At 34.0% G+C, this 15,942-nt stretch overlaps 2 long non-coding RNA genes across 2 annotated transcripts in view; one reads left to right on the top strand and one right to left on the bottom strand.

Annotated features, from left to right (window-relative positions):
• The window catches only part of LOC148998375 (uncharacterized), a 114,321-nt gene that overhangs the window by 74,950 nt on the left and 23,429 nt on the right, over window positions 1–15,942 (bottom strand). The window lies entirely within an intron of this gene.
• LOC148998376 (uncharacterized) lies at window positions 7,921–14,719 on the top strand. The gene is made up of 5 exons (XR_016150502.1): window positions 7,921–10,947; window positions 11,270–11,376; window positions 11,871–12,034; window positions 12,129–12,210; window positions 12,391–14,719. It is a non-coding gene; the product is annotated as an uncharacterized LOC148998376 (long non-coding RNA).

Here is a 15,942-nt window from a genome sequence, read left to right on the forward strand (position 1 = left end):
ACTTGAGGGTCGATGTGATATGCGAATTCCTTGTTGCATAGCTTGCACACAACAACCATGCTCTTAATGACGCTTCCATCGGTTCGTTCTTATAACTAAATTTCCCATCCACAGGACCAACCGAAGGGGTCTCGTCAGCGTCTTCGTTCATGTTCACTGCTTTTTTTTTATTAGCTGAGGCATAGACTGTAAAAAAAAGTCATGAACGCTAGTTGGTGCTCCAGTATTATCAGTCCGCCCAGGGCTGGACTGGGACAAAAAAATCGGCCTGGGCATTTTGGCCCAGACTGGCCCACTACATATGAACATACACACAACTGAACTGTGTACGCCCTTGAATATGTATACCAACAACTCCTATTAAAACCACCAACCCCATCTAATGAGTGAGATGAAATAACTACTAAGTTTAAAATACAATTCTCCAATTGCATTGGCAATACCAGTCTTTCTCACAAGATGTTTATATATTAACTGTATATTAACGCCACATTAATTGTGGCGTTCCGCAAGGCTCTGTTTTGGGCCCTAAGTTATTTTTGTTATATATAAACGATATATGCAAAGTGTCGGATGTTTTAAATTTTATTCTTTTCGCGGATGATACAACAATTTATTGTTCTGGCCCAAATCTTACAGAGCTTGTGTTGGTGGTAGAGAAAAAATTGTATAAACTAAAGAATTGGTTTGATTTAAATAAATTGTCACTAAATTTAAATAAAACGAAATTCATGGTATTTAGTAATAAAGAGTTAAATAATGAGATCAGGATTACTATTAATAAAAATATTTTAGAAGAGTAAATCATATAAAATTTCTTGGAGTAATTATTGATTGTAAAATGACATGGAAACCGCATATTTTTAATGTTCAGAAGAAAGTATCTAAAATAATTGCAATTCTGTACAAGTTGCAGTATATCTTGAGTAAAAATGCATTACATTTACTTTATACTTCACTTGTTACACCATACTTAACGTATGGTATTGAAATTTGGGGAAATACATACAAAACTAGAACTAATCCAATCTTTTTATTACAAAAATTTTATTAATACTTTATTTAAATAGTCGAGACCAATAGCGTTTTAAGGGGAGATGTTTAAAACCAATCTAATATTGCCAGTTTTTGTAATTTAATTTAAAAGCTATTTTAATCTATGAAAAACAATTACTTATCTTGACAAATAATCAACCATATACATAAGTTTTCAGTGCATGTTTTTATTTTATCTTATGAGACCAAACAATGCTAAACTATATTAATATATAGTTTGTGCCATGGCAAATTGTTTTGGCTGAGGGCAAAGTGAAGTTTTATAACTTTATTATGTAGGCTATTTAACTTTAACTTTGTAGCCTATTAGAGAGCCTACTTATGTTTAACTGAATTGTTTGCTTTATTTCTCATTGTATAGCTTATTATAGCCTACCTATTAGGGTACTTATACCTTTGAACGGGATATTAGCATTAAAACTGACATTTAACAAAAAAAGAGACATGGTTGTGTAATTTTATATATTCTAAAATATATAAAATATTATATTACTATTCATTCTCTTCACTGTATGTGTACGTATAATACAATAAAACGACACAACCCTGTCTGTTTGTTAAATGTCAGTTTTAATGATAAATAATGTTATATATTTTTAAAATGAAAACAAAAAGAAGCAGGTTTGTGTTTTAGCTATATTTCGTGTTGTTATAAATATATTATAATCAATGTGCGTTGCCTGAACCACATTTGTGTGGCCATTTATATGTTTTTGATAATAATTATGTTCATTTATAAATGAAAAGAGGCACAGTGGTGTTGATGAAAAAAGGCCGAGTTGATAACCGGAGTAGCCGCGTGCTGAGTGACGCGATCAAGAACGCGCTGTTAGCAGCGTCCTCTCGTCCTCGGGAGTTTGTTCTCTCGAGTCGAACTTGGCAAGTCCGAACTACCAAGGACGCAAGTCCGAAGTTTGTGTACTTGGTATTGAGAAACGACCAATATTGACCCACGTTCTGTTTTCTATCATGGGACCGCAGCAAACGAGCTGTGGCCTCGCCTGACAAGATTGAGTGAACAGGGTCCAGGGAGCAGTTTTTCCGTGAGCGGGAATTGAAAAACCGGAGTGGACCATGAGCAAAGTGATTACAGAATGCTTAGAGTGGAGAGAGTAACGTGCTTTCGCTCCACTCCAGGCTTTATCACATCCCCCCTCGGCAGGGTGAATACGCATCATCTTTCCTTAATTTAAGACCTATTCAAACTAAAAATAAGACATTTATCACACTGTTCGCGAAATGAAAGCCTATTTACGGCCTTAAAATTATGAAAAGTTAATTTAAGACATAAGGACAGACGGGAACCCTGCAATTGACGGATATCCGTCATAGACCCGCTGCAATTAAAGGAAATCCGTCGAAGCGACGGAGAACTTTAATCCCTGTTTATGTTTCGAATGTTTTGATTGATTGATTGAATGATCTGTAAATGACCAAACCGAATAAATGAAATATAGTATTGGTCAGCGCACCTCTGTCCCTCTAGGGGGGTTCGGGGGCATGCTCCCCCGTAAGAAAATTTTGTGCTTTTTAAAGGGTTAGCTCACCCAAAAATGAAAATTCTGTCAGTATTTACTCACCCTCATGTTGTTCCAACCCCGTAAGACCTTCGTTCATCTTCAGAACACAAATTAAGATATTTAAGATATTAAGATCGCTCCTGCATACAGTCCGTAGGCTTCTTGAGGGAATGACACTTGCTGTCCCCGAAAATACATTAAAGACATCGTTAAAATAGTCCAAGTGACTTCAGGGGCTCAATCTTAACTTTATCAAACGACGAGAATATTTTTGTGCACAAAAACAAACAAAAATAACGACTTTATTTCAACTATTCACTTCCTTCTCCATGGGCCTGTAGTCAGTTAACGTAGTGTGATTGCGTAGAGCTACATCACACGAAGGCTCACTATTGGCCGACGCTGGTCATGTGTGTGATGCGTGTGACGTATAATAACAGAAGCTTACGCTATTAAACTAGTAACCTGACTCGCGCAGAGAGAGAAATAAACGAATAGTTGAAATAAAGTTTTTAATATCTTATCTTCTCCTCCTTCAATACAGCAAGGTTCTAACAGAGACAAACACTTCTAAAAGACATGAATGAATGTGCTGTGATTATATCCCACAACCCCAACCAGCTATCTGGACAGTGATTGGGTCTCCAGATTACTGTTGCTACAGAAATGCTAATTTCTCTTTGGAAACAAACAGACGCCTCCAAATATGTTAAATGGGGTGGCTGTTACTTACATTGGTAAATACTGCTGTTATAATAACACTTAATTTTGACCTTATACACTGCAAAAAACAAAAGAAACAAAAAAAAAAACAAATATAAAAGTAAATTTAAGACTTAGTTATAACATAGATTTTGTGATAGATCTTATTATTTACTTCAGATTAGTTTTAATAAAATATATTTATTTTAAATGTCCCAAAGAAATAAACACCATATAACTTTCAGATTATTTTGTCTGCAACATTTTATGTAAGTCATTAAAAGTCCTGTTACAATTCCCGTTTAACAATTAACAATACATTTTTACTCCTGTTAATTTCATATTGGTGTATTTCACCTGGGGTAGTCTTACACCAAAACAAAACAACAGCAAAAATGAATTTAATTAAAAATCTAAGAAAATTATGTACATCGAGCCACATTTACACCTGTTATTAACATGAATTTTCACCAATCTGATCACAAGAAATTAAAAAGACAAATGGCTGTTTACACATAGTCACTTTAAACGTGTATGTCACCATGTGTGATTGGATTTCAACCTACTTGAAAGTGTTAGGTTTCTGTCTGTGTTTTGTTCCTTTTTTGTCGGTTCTTATCAGTGTATGGTTTTTCAGCTCATTGTGGTTTTACCAATGTACTTTAAATAAACTGGACTGCTCCATTTAAATACAGCTTTTATTTCATCCTCGTTTTCAATCATCATGGCCGAAAGTAGACAAGATCAAACTCATTCAGATCCTGATTACATCTGTATATCATTGTCCCAATATGATTGTATCTAAAAAATATATATAAGTTAATGCCAAGTGTATAGGACCTTGTTTATTTTTTTGAATCAGTGAATATTTACATACATACACATTCAATCACTAGTTTTTGTTGCTGAGAGGTAGACAGTAAAACAACAATATGGTAATCTCTACAATATCCTCGTTTATGTTTAAAAATATAAATAAGTTAAAAGATAGAAAATCATATCATGGTTTTAGCTTTGTTGTGTTCCTAGATCCATTTACCACATCCATGTTTTAGACATTCCAAATATGTATTATCAAGTATTATCAATTGTATAAGTTTTTGTATTTGAGCTAACATATCTGTTTAATACTAACAGTCTGAGTAAGTAACATTAAGCTCTCAAGTGTCTGCTTACTAAAGCAAGATTTATGACATACTCATCATATTTCATTTATTCCCCACCTGCTAAAACAAGGGCTGTCTTAGAAAATGTTAATGTGTTTAAGTATAAACATTGATATATAAACGTGTAAAAATACATGTGGTGTGATTTGACTGTATTGTAAACAGCTCTGCTAAATTACAGAGCTGAGGGCTATTTCACAAAACCAAGATAGTGGATTAAGCCGGGATTTTCCAGATATCCTGGCTGAATTAAGCCGGGACTTGGTTTCACGAAAGCAGTAGCACATAAGTTACCATGGCGTTTTATTCTGTGCAGCTAGCCTGCTCCAGACCAGGCTAACAGCCAGGCTCAGTCAATCCTCGTGCCTTATCTGTTCAGTCAGCGGTCACGCCGATCAGAATCCAATGTGTTTTGTCAGTTATTCCGTTTTGTCATCTATAAGTTCAGCGCAATTTTATCAGTCTGCATTAAAATACCTCAGATACATATTGGCATTCAGTCAAGCATAGCCTATTATTGTAACATTATGATGGTAGCCTACCATTATTAACTATAATAATAATTATCCATATGGGCATTGTTACTATTCAATTGTGTTTTTGAAGACAGATAGGTCTTTAATAGTCTATTGTATGTGATGATGAGGGAATTAGAGAAATGGCTGATAAAGAAGCAAAAGTTTTGTCAATGAAGTTTTGGCATGCCCATTTTTGGATGACATCTGATGAAGCACTTATATTGAGAAGGCCTTTCAGACGTGAAAGAGTGTTTCGGGACAGGTCCGACCCATTGGCTTTTCCCGACAATTACCTGCAAGAGCAATAGGGTAGAAGTGGAGGAAAATGCCCCCCTTAAGGAAAATGTGACATTACTGTAAAGCAAAACATAAATGTGACTAGAATTGCCATCCCAGTTTTGAGTGTCTTTGGCAGGAGTTATTTACCAAATATTAAAATTGCTCAACCTTCATAATTAATTTGTTTTTTGACTGAAAATATTTTTGTACAAAGAGGGTGTTTTGCCCCAGCGGTGGGGTAAAACACCCCCCAAGGTGGGGTAAAATGCCCCCTTTCTTACCAACCAGTTTCCTTCATAGATCAACAGCAAAATGAACATAGTTTTTAATCTCTAAAAGTAAAAGACAAGTAATGCAACCTGTAAGACGTAATGAAACGACGTCTCTCATGACATTGAAACAACGTTGATTTTGCTCATCGAATTAACGTTGAACCAACGTCAGACGCGGCATTCTTCAAAGCTAAATGAAAATCGAAAATTGGTTCGCTTTCATAACGTTGAAACAACGCGTTGATTTCAAGTTGATTTTCCGTTAGTTTTGAAAGAATGACGCGTCTGACGTTAGTTCAACGTTAATTCGATGAGCAAAACGAAGTCAGATCAACGTTGTTTCGATGTCATATTTCCACGTTGATTCAATGTCAGTTTGCTATCTGGGCTACATTTTGATGTTAAACCCACTACTGTTTTATGTCTGATCTCATGACATTTCACACTTTTTTCATACATATTTTACAATAATTCATACGAGTGCGGTCGTAATATTTAGATTCCTCATAAAATGCATACGAATCGCTGAGTTTTTACCTCAATTACATCAGAAGTAACTGTAAATAAATTACAGATAAATTAAGAGTAATCCCTTACTTTACATTTTCAAGGAAAAGTAATGAAATTACAGTAACTAATTACTTAGTAATTAGTTACACCCAACACTTGAAGTATGGCGCACGCAACTTATCCATTGTAGCATCAATGAATCTGTGATGGACTGTGTGGTCTGTTGAAGAAAGCTGTTGACTCCCACTTATCTGAATTACTTACACCTGGCTTGACATAGCCGCTCCTCCTGAGCCTGGTTTGGCCTTTGTGAAACTGATAAAGCCAGGATGCACTGATCACACTAGGTCAAGCCCAGCTTTATCTCTTATCCTGGATTTCTAAATTCTGCTTTTGTGAAACAGCCCTCTGATTGAAACATATCCCAATGGCTGTGATCGGACGCTTTCTCACTGTGTTTTCAGTCCCTGAGTGGACTGAGCTGCAACCCCCACTACCTGCAGGACATTAGCATCTCTATGGAGAACGGCTTCAAAGGCCAGGCTGTGAAAGTTTACCTTAGACCTAAAAATACACATGCTTAAACAAGTCATCCTATACTTAAAACACTCTGAGGACTCTGCATGTATTTTTTGAGAGATTCAACAAGAGGAACTATTAATATGAGCTTTCGTTTCAGATGTGGTATAAAGGTTTAGTTAAACCAACAAAAATATGAATGCCCATGGTAATCTGCTACATCCCTATAACATCATTTGATTTATAAATGAGCAGATTTTTTATTTATTTATTTTTTTACATTGTGGTAAATTACTTTTTTCTGTCTTTAAAATCTTTTAAATAGTAAATTAATTGGGGTTATACCAATGTATTGGTGAGTAAACAGTGAACTAGATTAAATATGCATGGAACTCCAAATAAACAACACATGGTCCAGTACTTTCTTAAAGGGATAGTTCACTTTGAAATTAATTTTTGATGTGTTTTATCTTACCTCAAGGGCATTCAAGATGTAGGTGTCTTTGTTTCCACAGTATTTTCAATTTTGAAATTTTTCAGTCAAACCGTTGTTGTCTATCAGTCATACACTGGAGGCTAAGGGGGTCCACCAAAAAGCATGCACAGAGAAGTCCAAATTAAACATGATTTAATGACTCGTAAATGTAAGTACACATTGATGGCCTAAGACACGAAATGAGCGGTTTGTGTGAGAAAACCAACAGTATTTATATCGTTTTACCTCTTGTAATCACAGTGATCTGAATCTGTTGTTCAATGTCCAACTGAACCGAACTGAATCAGTTCAATGTTACGCCGGAAGTGATCGCTTGCGTGTGACGTCACTCAATATTTACACAGAGATTTCGGAAGTTTTACCTTTTACTAAACATATTTAGATATCCCGAAATCGTCTTCCATTGCGGTTTGGACTTCTCTGTGCTGCTCTTTGGTGGACCCCCTTCACCTCCAGTGTATGACTGATCAACCCGATCTCACGACCAAGTCGTACGAATTCGACGAATGATTAAAAAGTGGCTAATTCGTAACAATTCATACGACCTCACACGTACGAATTAATAAGATTTTGCTAAATCGTACATATTTTACGAATTGGCCAATTCGTATGAATTCGTACGAATGACCCACCCCTGACCCCGCCCCTAAACCTAACCATCACGTGGGTTTAGACAAATCGTAGGAATTAGTACGAGTGAGGTCGTACGAATTAGTACGAATTAGACACTTTTTAATCATGCGTCAAATTCGTACGAATTGGTCGTGAGATAGTGTTGGACTGATAGACAAGAACGGTTTGACCAAAAAATGTCAAAATTGAAAATACTGTGGAAACAAAGACACCTACATCTCGGATGCCCTTGAGGTAAGATAAAACATATCAAAAATTAATTTCAAAGTGAACTATTCCTTTAATGTCGGTAATTTAATGCATTCAGTAATCTGAAGTAACCAATGCTATTATAATACATTAATTAAGTGTATTTATCTTATTCATATGAGCTCATAAAAACACAACCGTTTATAAGTTTATAGTAACTCTTAAAAAACACAACCTCATTGAAAATGGGTAGCTCTTTATAAGTTTCCATTTATTAATATTGTTTTTTAACCAAATTAATGAAAATGAACCAACCACTTATTTTTTTACTAACATTAAGTTTTACTAACTTTTTTTTTGTTGTTTAAATAATTTGTTGGTTAGTTAGTAAAGTGAGTAAGGGATGTAGGCTACATCCAGCCGTCTATTATCGCAAAATAAACACTGAGAAGGGTGAATGACCGAGATGTGAAGTAGCCATATAGTAGCAGCTATTCACTAGTGTGAATTGAGTTGTTTTAGTTACAAAAAACAGCAATATCCTTTCATTGACATAGTGCTTAAAACTATTCTTTTGGAATGTGTGGTTAACGATTTACATTCAAGCTAGGTAAATTTGCCTTTACATATGATAATCACAGGTGATTGCAGTTTAGTAACTTCCTGCATGTTTTTATCTCGCTAGACCAGGTGTTAATAGACTACATTAAATGCTTCAATTCACTAGCAGATATACTAGCAGTGAAACAATCAGAGGCAGAATTAAGACAGAAAATCATATTGTTGTTGTAAATAAGCTATTCATCTAAGCGGATTCATTCATCAACTATTTGTAAATAACCTGTTCAGTTGTAACAAGTGTATCGACTGTTTTTGCTTCGGCACTTATTATATTGTCTGCTCTACTCTTCGCAAAAGCTGGAAAAACATTTTGGCCACAACTTAGGGACGTGAAAAGGGCTGTCACTCATTTACTTCACCTTACTTTATAGTTAATTCAACGTTTACATACTGGTGGTTGATGTAAAACGTTAAAAAAGTTAAAGTAAATAGGATTTTTAAAAGTAAAATACTTTTGTTTAGGTTCATTATGTAAAAAACAGGAATTTTACTTTTTAAATGGTTAGTTCTGTGGATATCTTAATAATATGGTATCTGTTTCTCTATGGCATTTTATTTAAAAATCTTTAATCCCAATCAGAGCATTTGAGCAAAGATTGCATTGCGCTCGACCCAATCCAAGCAAACGTTCCACTTGTGTGCCGCTCACACTCACATCTGATCAAATCCCGCTCCTACAGGTTGTTTCTCTGTGCTAGATATATCGTTCTCTTTGTCATAAACTTCTTGATCAAATGTCTTAATTGCAGTTGGCTTATGGATAACAGTTAAGATATTTGTGGATTTAACATCCTTAGCTCTTTAACCTAAAAAATGTATTAATCTTTGTGAGGAGCGCATGTAAGCAACCGGTAATTATGAATATTTTTTAACTGGAAGTTATTACAAGCACTCACTTACGGTTTCTTATTTTGGGACAAAAAAACAACAACACAAAAATAACATAAACATGCACTTCCATTCATCATCTGAGCCACACCAAATAAAAACAAACATACATTAAAAAATACACTGTGGATATTTTGAAAACATCTTAAAAAATTGAATTAGGGACTGACTGGACATGTAAGGGGTGCAATTGTTAGAAATTATTTTTGACAGAATCAAAATGGTTTCAGTAATGGTTTTAGCTTTGTTGTGTTCCTAGATCCATTTACCACATCCATGTTTTAGACATTCCAAATATGTATTATCAAGTATTATCAATTGTATAAGTTTTTGTATTTGAGCTAACATATCTGTTTAATACTAACAGTCTGAGTAAGTAACATTAAGCTCTCAAGTGTCTGCTTACTAAAGCAAGATTTATGACATACTCATCATATTTCATTTATTCCCCACCTGCTAAAACAAGGGCTGTCTTAGAAAATGTTAATGTGTTTAAGTATAAACATTGATATATAAACGTGTAAAAATACATGTGGTGTGATTTGACTGTATTGTAAACAGCTCTGCTAAATTACAGAGCTGATTGAAACATATCCCAATGGCTGTGATCGGACGCTTTCTCACTGTGTTTTCAGTCCCTGAGTGGACTGAGCTGCAACCCCCACTACCTGCAGGACATTAGCATCTCTATGGAGAACGGCTTCAAAGGCCAGGCTGTGAAAGTTTACCTTAGACCTAAAAATACATATGCTTAAACAAGTCATCCTATACTTAAAACACTCTGAGGACTCTGCATGTATTTTTTGAGAGATTCAACAAGAGGAACTATTAATATGAGCTTTCGTTTCAGATGTGGTATAAAGGTTTAGTTAAACCAACAAAAATATGAATGCCCATGGTAATCTGCTACATCCCTATAACATCATTTGATTTATAAATGAGCAGATTTTTTATTTATTTATTTTTTTACATTGTGGTAAATTACTTTTTTCTGTCTTTTAAAATATTTTAAATAGTAAATTAATTGTATATCGCCTACTTTCTTTAAATGCTGCACCATCCCATAGTTTGATATTATTTTTGAACTTTTCCTTTATTAACTTTATCATGTTTTATCTGCCATTGATATAGGTTTGTGTTCTGTGCTCTATTTAAAATGCATGCAAAATAATACTAATTATGAAAAGTACTTTTTCCTGATCCAGTTGATGTTTACAACTGGATTTAAAACTAATTTACCAACAGATTCTACCCTTATGTTAATCTAGCTATTTGATTTCAATCACAAAACATTTGCATAACAGAACCAATAGTAATGTTGGCTAACTGTGGTTTATCCGATGGCCCAATCACTGCTCCGATAGCAGAACGTATATCTCTCTATTCCAGGTTCCTAATTCACACTTCATGTTTGGCATTTGGAAGAGCACAACTTTAGAAGACTTCAACGAGATTGTTTCCTACATTGGAGAGTTATCTTTCTATTATAGTTTAAAGATTTATCTACCTACAAGATCCCAAGATCCTAAGCGCACTGAGCCATTTCTCATCTCACTTTTTTTCTTTCCGAAGTAAAAGGTAAGTTGTACATTCTAACTTCATTTTATGATGATTTGTAAATGCTAACATTATACAATGTTTTTGCATCCTCTTACAATGTAAATGTGCATGCAGATTGGTATTATTGATATTCAGTTTCTTTTTAAAATGATTTTATAAAAATACTTGATATAAAAAGTATAGTAAAAATGTAGTAAATTATCAGCCACATTGTCATCTTTTCAATAAGTTATTGTCTACACAATTCTAAGGAGTTTTTTTTAGAGTATTTTCTATTTTTTTTTTTTTTTTACTTAGCATATGCACTATATCCTGCATAAAATGTTCTTATATTTCACAGGAAAATGAGACCCAAAAGAGTTTCTCCTGAAAAGGAAGCCTTGTACTTCATTGCTTCGGGGAAAGATAAAGACACATTCGAGAAAAAAATAATGTGTGAAGAGAAAGGTAAGTTACGGCATTCAATTCTGCCATCAGTATGACTTTGCAAAACTTAATTAAAAGCTAAGTTTGGTCTCTAAATAATGTCGAATGGTTGGGTTTAAAATGTGTAGCTAAAAACAACAGGCTGTTAAAAAAACACACAAGAGAAACAAAAAAACATGATTGAATCAGTTAAAGGTGGATTTATATCTGTTTTCCTGCCTGTATTTATGCTAGCTGCTGATGTCCAAATTAAACTCCATTGTGTAGATGTGTGAGTGATCTTGATATTATTTGTATGTAACTGCCAGTTAGACTCCGGGGGCCTGTTTAACAATGGAAATTATCAATATTCAGTGTCATGATACATATGAGTTTTGTAGTTTTGCACTTTTAGATGTAGATATCGTATTTGTTTTCCAAGCAGGGCTACCATTTAAAACAGTTTAGACAACCTTAACAACTTTATGAATCTTTTCTCATACTTAATTTACACTTATTTATACCCAATTTATTAGGTTTTGGAGTAATCGCCACAAAACATATTGAGCCAGGAGAATTCCTACTGGAGTATGTTGGAAGACACATGGCTGGATCTGAAGGAGAGACCCTGCTCAAAGACTACTCAGCTGAAGATGCAGTTTTTTTTATATTTCTACTCCTTTCAGGGACAATCTTACTGGTAAGATTAAATTAATGAATGTTCTAATGAAGTATAATTACATCATATTATGGTATGTTTATATACAGTGTTTTTAAAATATTTCACCATACAGTGTTGATGGCAGTAAAGCTACAGAAAATCTCGGACGATACATAAATGATGACCACATCAAGCCAAACAGCAAAATTAAAATAGTAAGTCTGTATTTAATGTTTTCGTATTGTTTGTCTTATTCTTTGTTTTAATTACTCCTTTTATAGAGCCTCATCTTGATTGTAGCATTATTTGACATTACAAACTAGACAGTTGTGGGTCTTTCAAATGTTGTTGTTTTTGTTTTCAAATGTGTGTTTGTGTACTTTTGTGACCAACAGATAATGGATGAAAAGAAAATGCCACATTTGTGTGTATTTGCGTTAACAAAAATCAAGCCAATCATACCAAAGAAAAAATCATACCAAAGCCTATGGACTAGTATGCAGGAGTGATCCAGCTCTCAGATTTCATAAAAAATATCTTAATTTGTGTTCGGAAGATGAATTAATGTCTTACGGGGTTGAACAACATGAGGGTGAGTAAATACTGACAGAATTTTCATTTTTGGGTGAACTAACCCTTTAAATGCTTTGCTTAAGTTGATGAAGACCTCCACTGTGTATTGCTTTATCCTCAGTTGCAGATGTAATTTTTCCTATGAGTTCAATTAATGCCAAAGCAGTTAATCTTTTTTATCTCTAAAGCCATATTGTTTTTCATTAAATAATTTGTGTTTTTCTAAAAAAAAAAATTATTTTTTGAGCAAACAACTTTTCAAGGATTTTAGAAAACCGAGAGAGCAATGACACTGGTCTGTAGTTGTTAAAGTGTAGTTATACATTTCTCCCAGCCCCGCAAATCTGGTCCTCTAGTTATAAAGGAGCCCAAAACCCTTTAAAATCAGCAACAGACCAGTCTGACCAGTTAGACAGTCTATCTCAAACCAATAGACTATCTAGTTTAAGCCCCCCCCCCCTTTCTAATAGATTGATCAGATAGCGCCCCTTTAATCTTTTCTATTTTACCTGTTCATAATCATTTTTGCATGAATTGAAACGCATGATTGTTCATGATTTTCATGCATGATTTAAATTGTATTATATTACATTATTATTATTCATGTATTTAATTTTATTCATGTATTTAAATGTATATATGTAAATGTAATGTGTTTGAAAATACACAATAAACCTTGAGCAGTTAAAGCTTCAATTGTTCTTTTTTCTATTTCCTATAGTGCTACTGTGCAACCTGTAGAATATGTAGAAAATCCATAGAAATATTATTTTAACTGTTAAATAATACTCTATTTCTACGGATTTTCTACATATTCTACAGGTTACACAGTAGCACCAAATAAATACAATAACATTTCATAACTGTATAATACTATACAGTATTATTAAAAATTAACAGTGTAATACTGTACTTTAATATGGTAAGAAATTACAGTAAAATAATGTTATTTGATTTTACAGTATGCTTAACAGTACTGTAGTTAGTGTTAAAGTAATTTTATTGTTGAATGAAATACAGCAAGTACTGGATAATTGTTGCCAGTAAGTTACTGTTAATTTGACAAGACATTTTTTTACAGTGTATTTTATACAGAATATAAAAAAAGGATAAAACATAATGGACAGATGTGTTGGGAAATGGCAGTTGTATTAACAATATGGCATTAAAATATATTTTGAGCCACCAATCCTACTCCTACCCCTAAACCTACCCCTAACAATTCGTTAAAACTACGTAAACTAACGTTACAATTATGAAGAAAAACGTGACTAACAGAAAAGTATAATCACAATAATATATTTATTGCGAAAATGTCAAAACCGCTACCAAAAGCCGTTCACATGAAGATGCTTTGCAGTCGCAGTCCTCTCTGGCAACATTGTAATAGTTTTGTATGAAGTACAGAGCAGAATTTAAATTAATAATCAATGAAAATGTTCATCCGGCTTCAGTTCGCAGCTTCGCACTATTTCAAAAGAACTAAACCAACCGTCACAGTCCTTCATGTCTCAATCTGTGATGAGGCAGGGAAGAGCCAATGACCATTTGATATCTCTGCCGTAAAACACGACGTATCGCTTCTCAAGGGCGCGATTTTTGAATTTGAATTCATCACCAGCGCGGGATTTGACGTGTACGGTTGCTGCTGAGAATGGAGGCGAAGATCACGACTGGATAAAAGGTTGAATTAGGATTTTTTTTCTTGTAAACAACGTAGGCTATGGATTCTAAAGATTTGGATTACATCAAACTAATAAAATTGATGTCTTTTGTGAATTTATGTTTTGTTTTATAGGAGAAAACACTTTCTGTGCCTCACGGCAAATAAACTATATTACAAAATGGTTAAACGAGTAAAGTTAAAGAATGTATTTTTAAGGTTTTATAGTGTATTGTTTAACACCATGCAGGCGAAACGAGCAAAATGTTAATATTTATGAGTATTATATCAATAAATGAGACTGAAAACGTAATGAATAAGACAGTTGAATGCAATAGAGTCAAAACATAATGCTACGATTTTAATATGCATAAATTGTGATATGTACAAATGTGTACATCGGTGGATTTGTTCAAATGTAAATAAATTACGTTTTTGTGCTGTCAATAACGTAAATATTTTACATTTTAGTTCTGTAAATACGTCAGTATTATACGTTTTTGCGCATATAAAACGTAATTATATGTACGTATGATAGAACTACACTTTACGTACAAATGCATACGTATTCTCATGAGATCACATTGGATTTTAGTCGACTAAAATATAATGGGTTTAGTTAAATTGTAATGCGTTAATTTAGAATTTAGAATAGAATAAAATGTACAAACCCATACACTCCCGAAGAAAACATCTATTAACCTATTAATATAAATGATTTAAAAGTCTGAACATGCAATACAGATACGGATTTAACTACTGTGATTTAAAAAATATCTTAAAATTAAATAAAAACCACTTTTCCTAAAGTACAACACAGCCTTTTCAATGGATGATATACAGTATGCATTCTTTATAACCATGCATACATCCTTCTTTATTCTTTCAAGCAGAAATATTCTTTGTGTAAATTAAATATAATTAATCCTTATTATACTAAAGCTATTAACAAACTGTGATTGCTTTTCTCTTTTTCTTTGGTTGCTTGATCAATATTAAGGACACAGACCACATTATGTTTGTTGCCACTTTCACTTTAAGACGTCGGATTATTTCCAATGACATGCGGATCCAATTGCACTGATGCACATCCGATACACTCACAACTGTTTAAGACATAACCGACATAATTTACATGAATACTGTCCAAAGCGGACATTTAAAGCACTCAATAACCTTGCCCCTTCATATTTATTGGACCTTCTTAATATCTATATTCGATCTCGGACTTTAAGATCGTCTTCCTCGCTCACTCTTGTTCTCCCTAGAACCCGCACTACTTCTATGGGGTCCCGGGCTTTTAGTTTTGCTGCTCCTTATTTATGGAACCTGCTGCCACAGGATGTGCGAAACAGTGAAAGTATTCATGTTTTTAAATCTTGCCTTAAGACCCATCTTTTCCGGCAGGCTTTTATGTTTTATGTGATTTTTATATATATATATATATATATATATGTGTGTGTGTGTTAGGGCTGGGCAAAAAAAAATGATTTTTCGAAAATCGATTTTTTCCATATAAAGGGCTCGCGGACGCGGTGCGGCGTCTTCTCGTCTCACTGCACTAGGCAAGCACTAAGCTAGGGCTGAAACGATTCCTCGAGTTACTCGAGTTACTCGATTACAAAAATTCCTTGAGGCAAAAAATCTGCCTCGAAGCCTCGTTAAATGACGCAGTTCCTATGGCGCACGCAGGGATCTGATTGTTTCACAC

Source organism: Pimephales promelas, chromosome 1, assembly GCF_988280905.1.
Source record: "Pimephales promelas chromosome 1, fPimPro1.hap1.1, whole genome shotgun sequence".
NCBI classification, from domain to species: domain Eukaryota; kingdom Metazoa; phylum Chordata; class Actinopteri; order Cypriniformes; family Leuciscidae; genus Pimephales; species Pimephales promelas.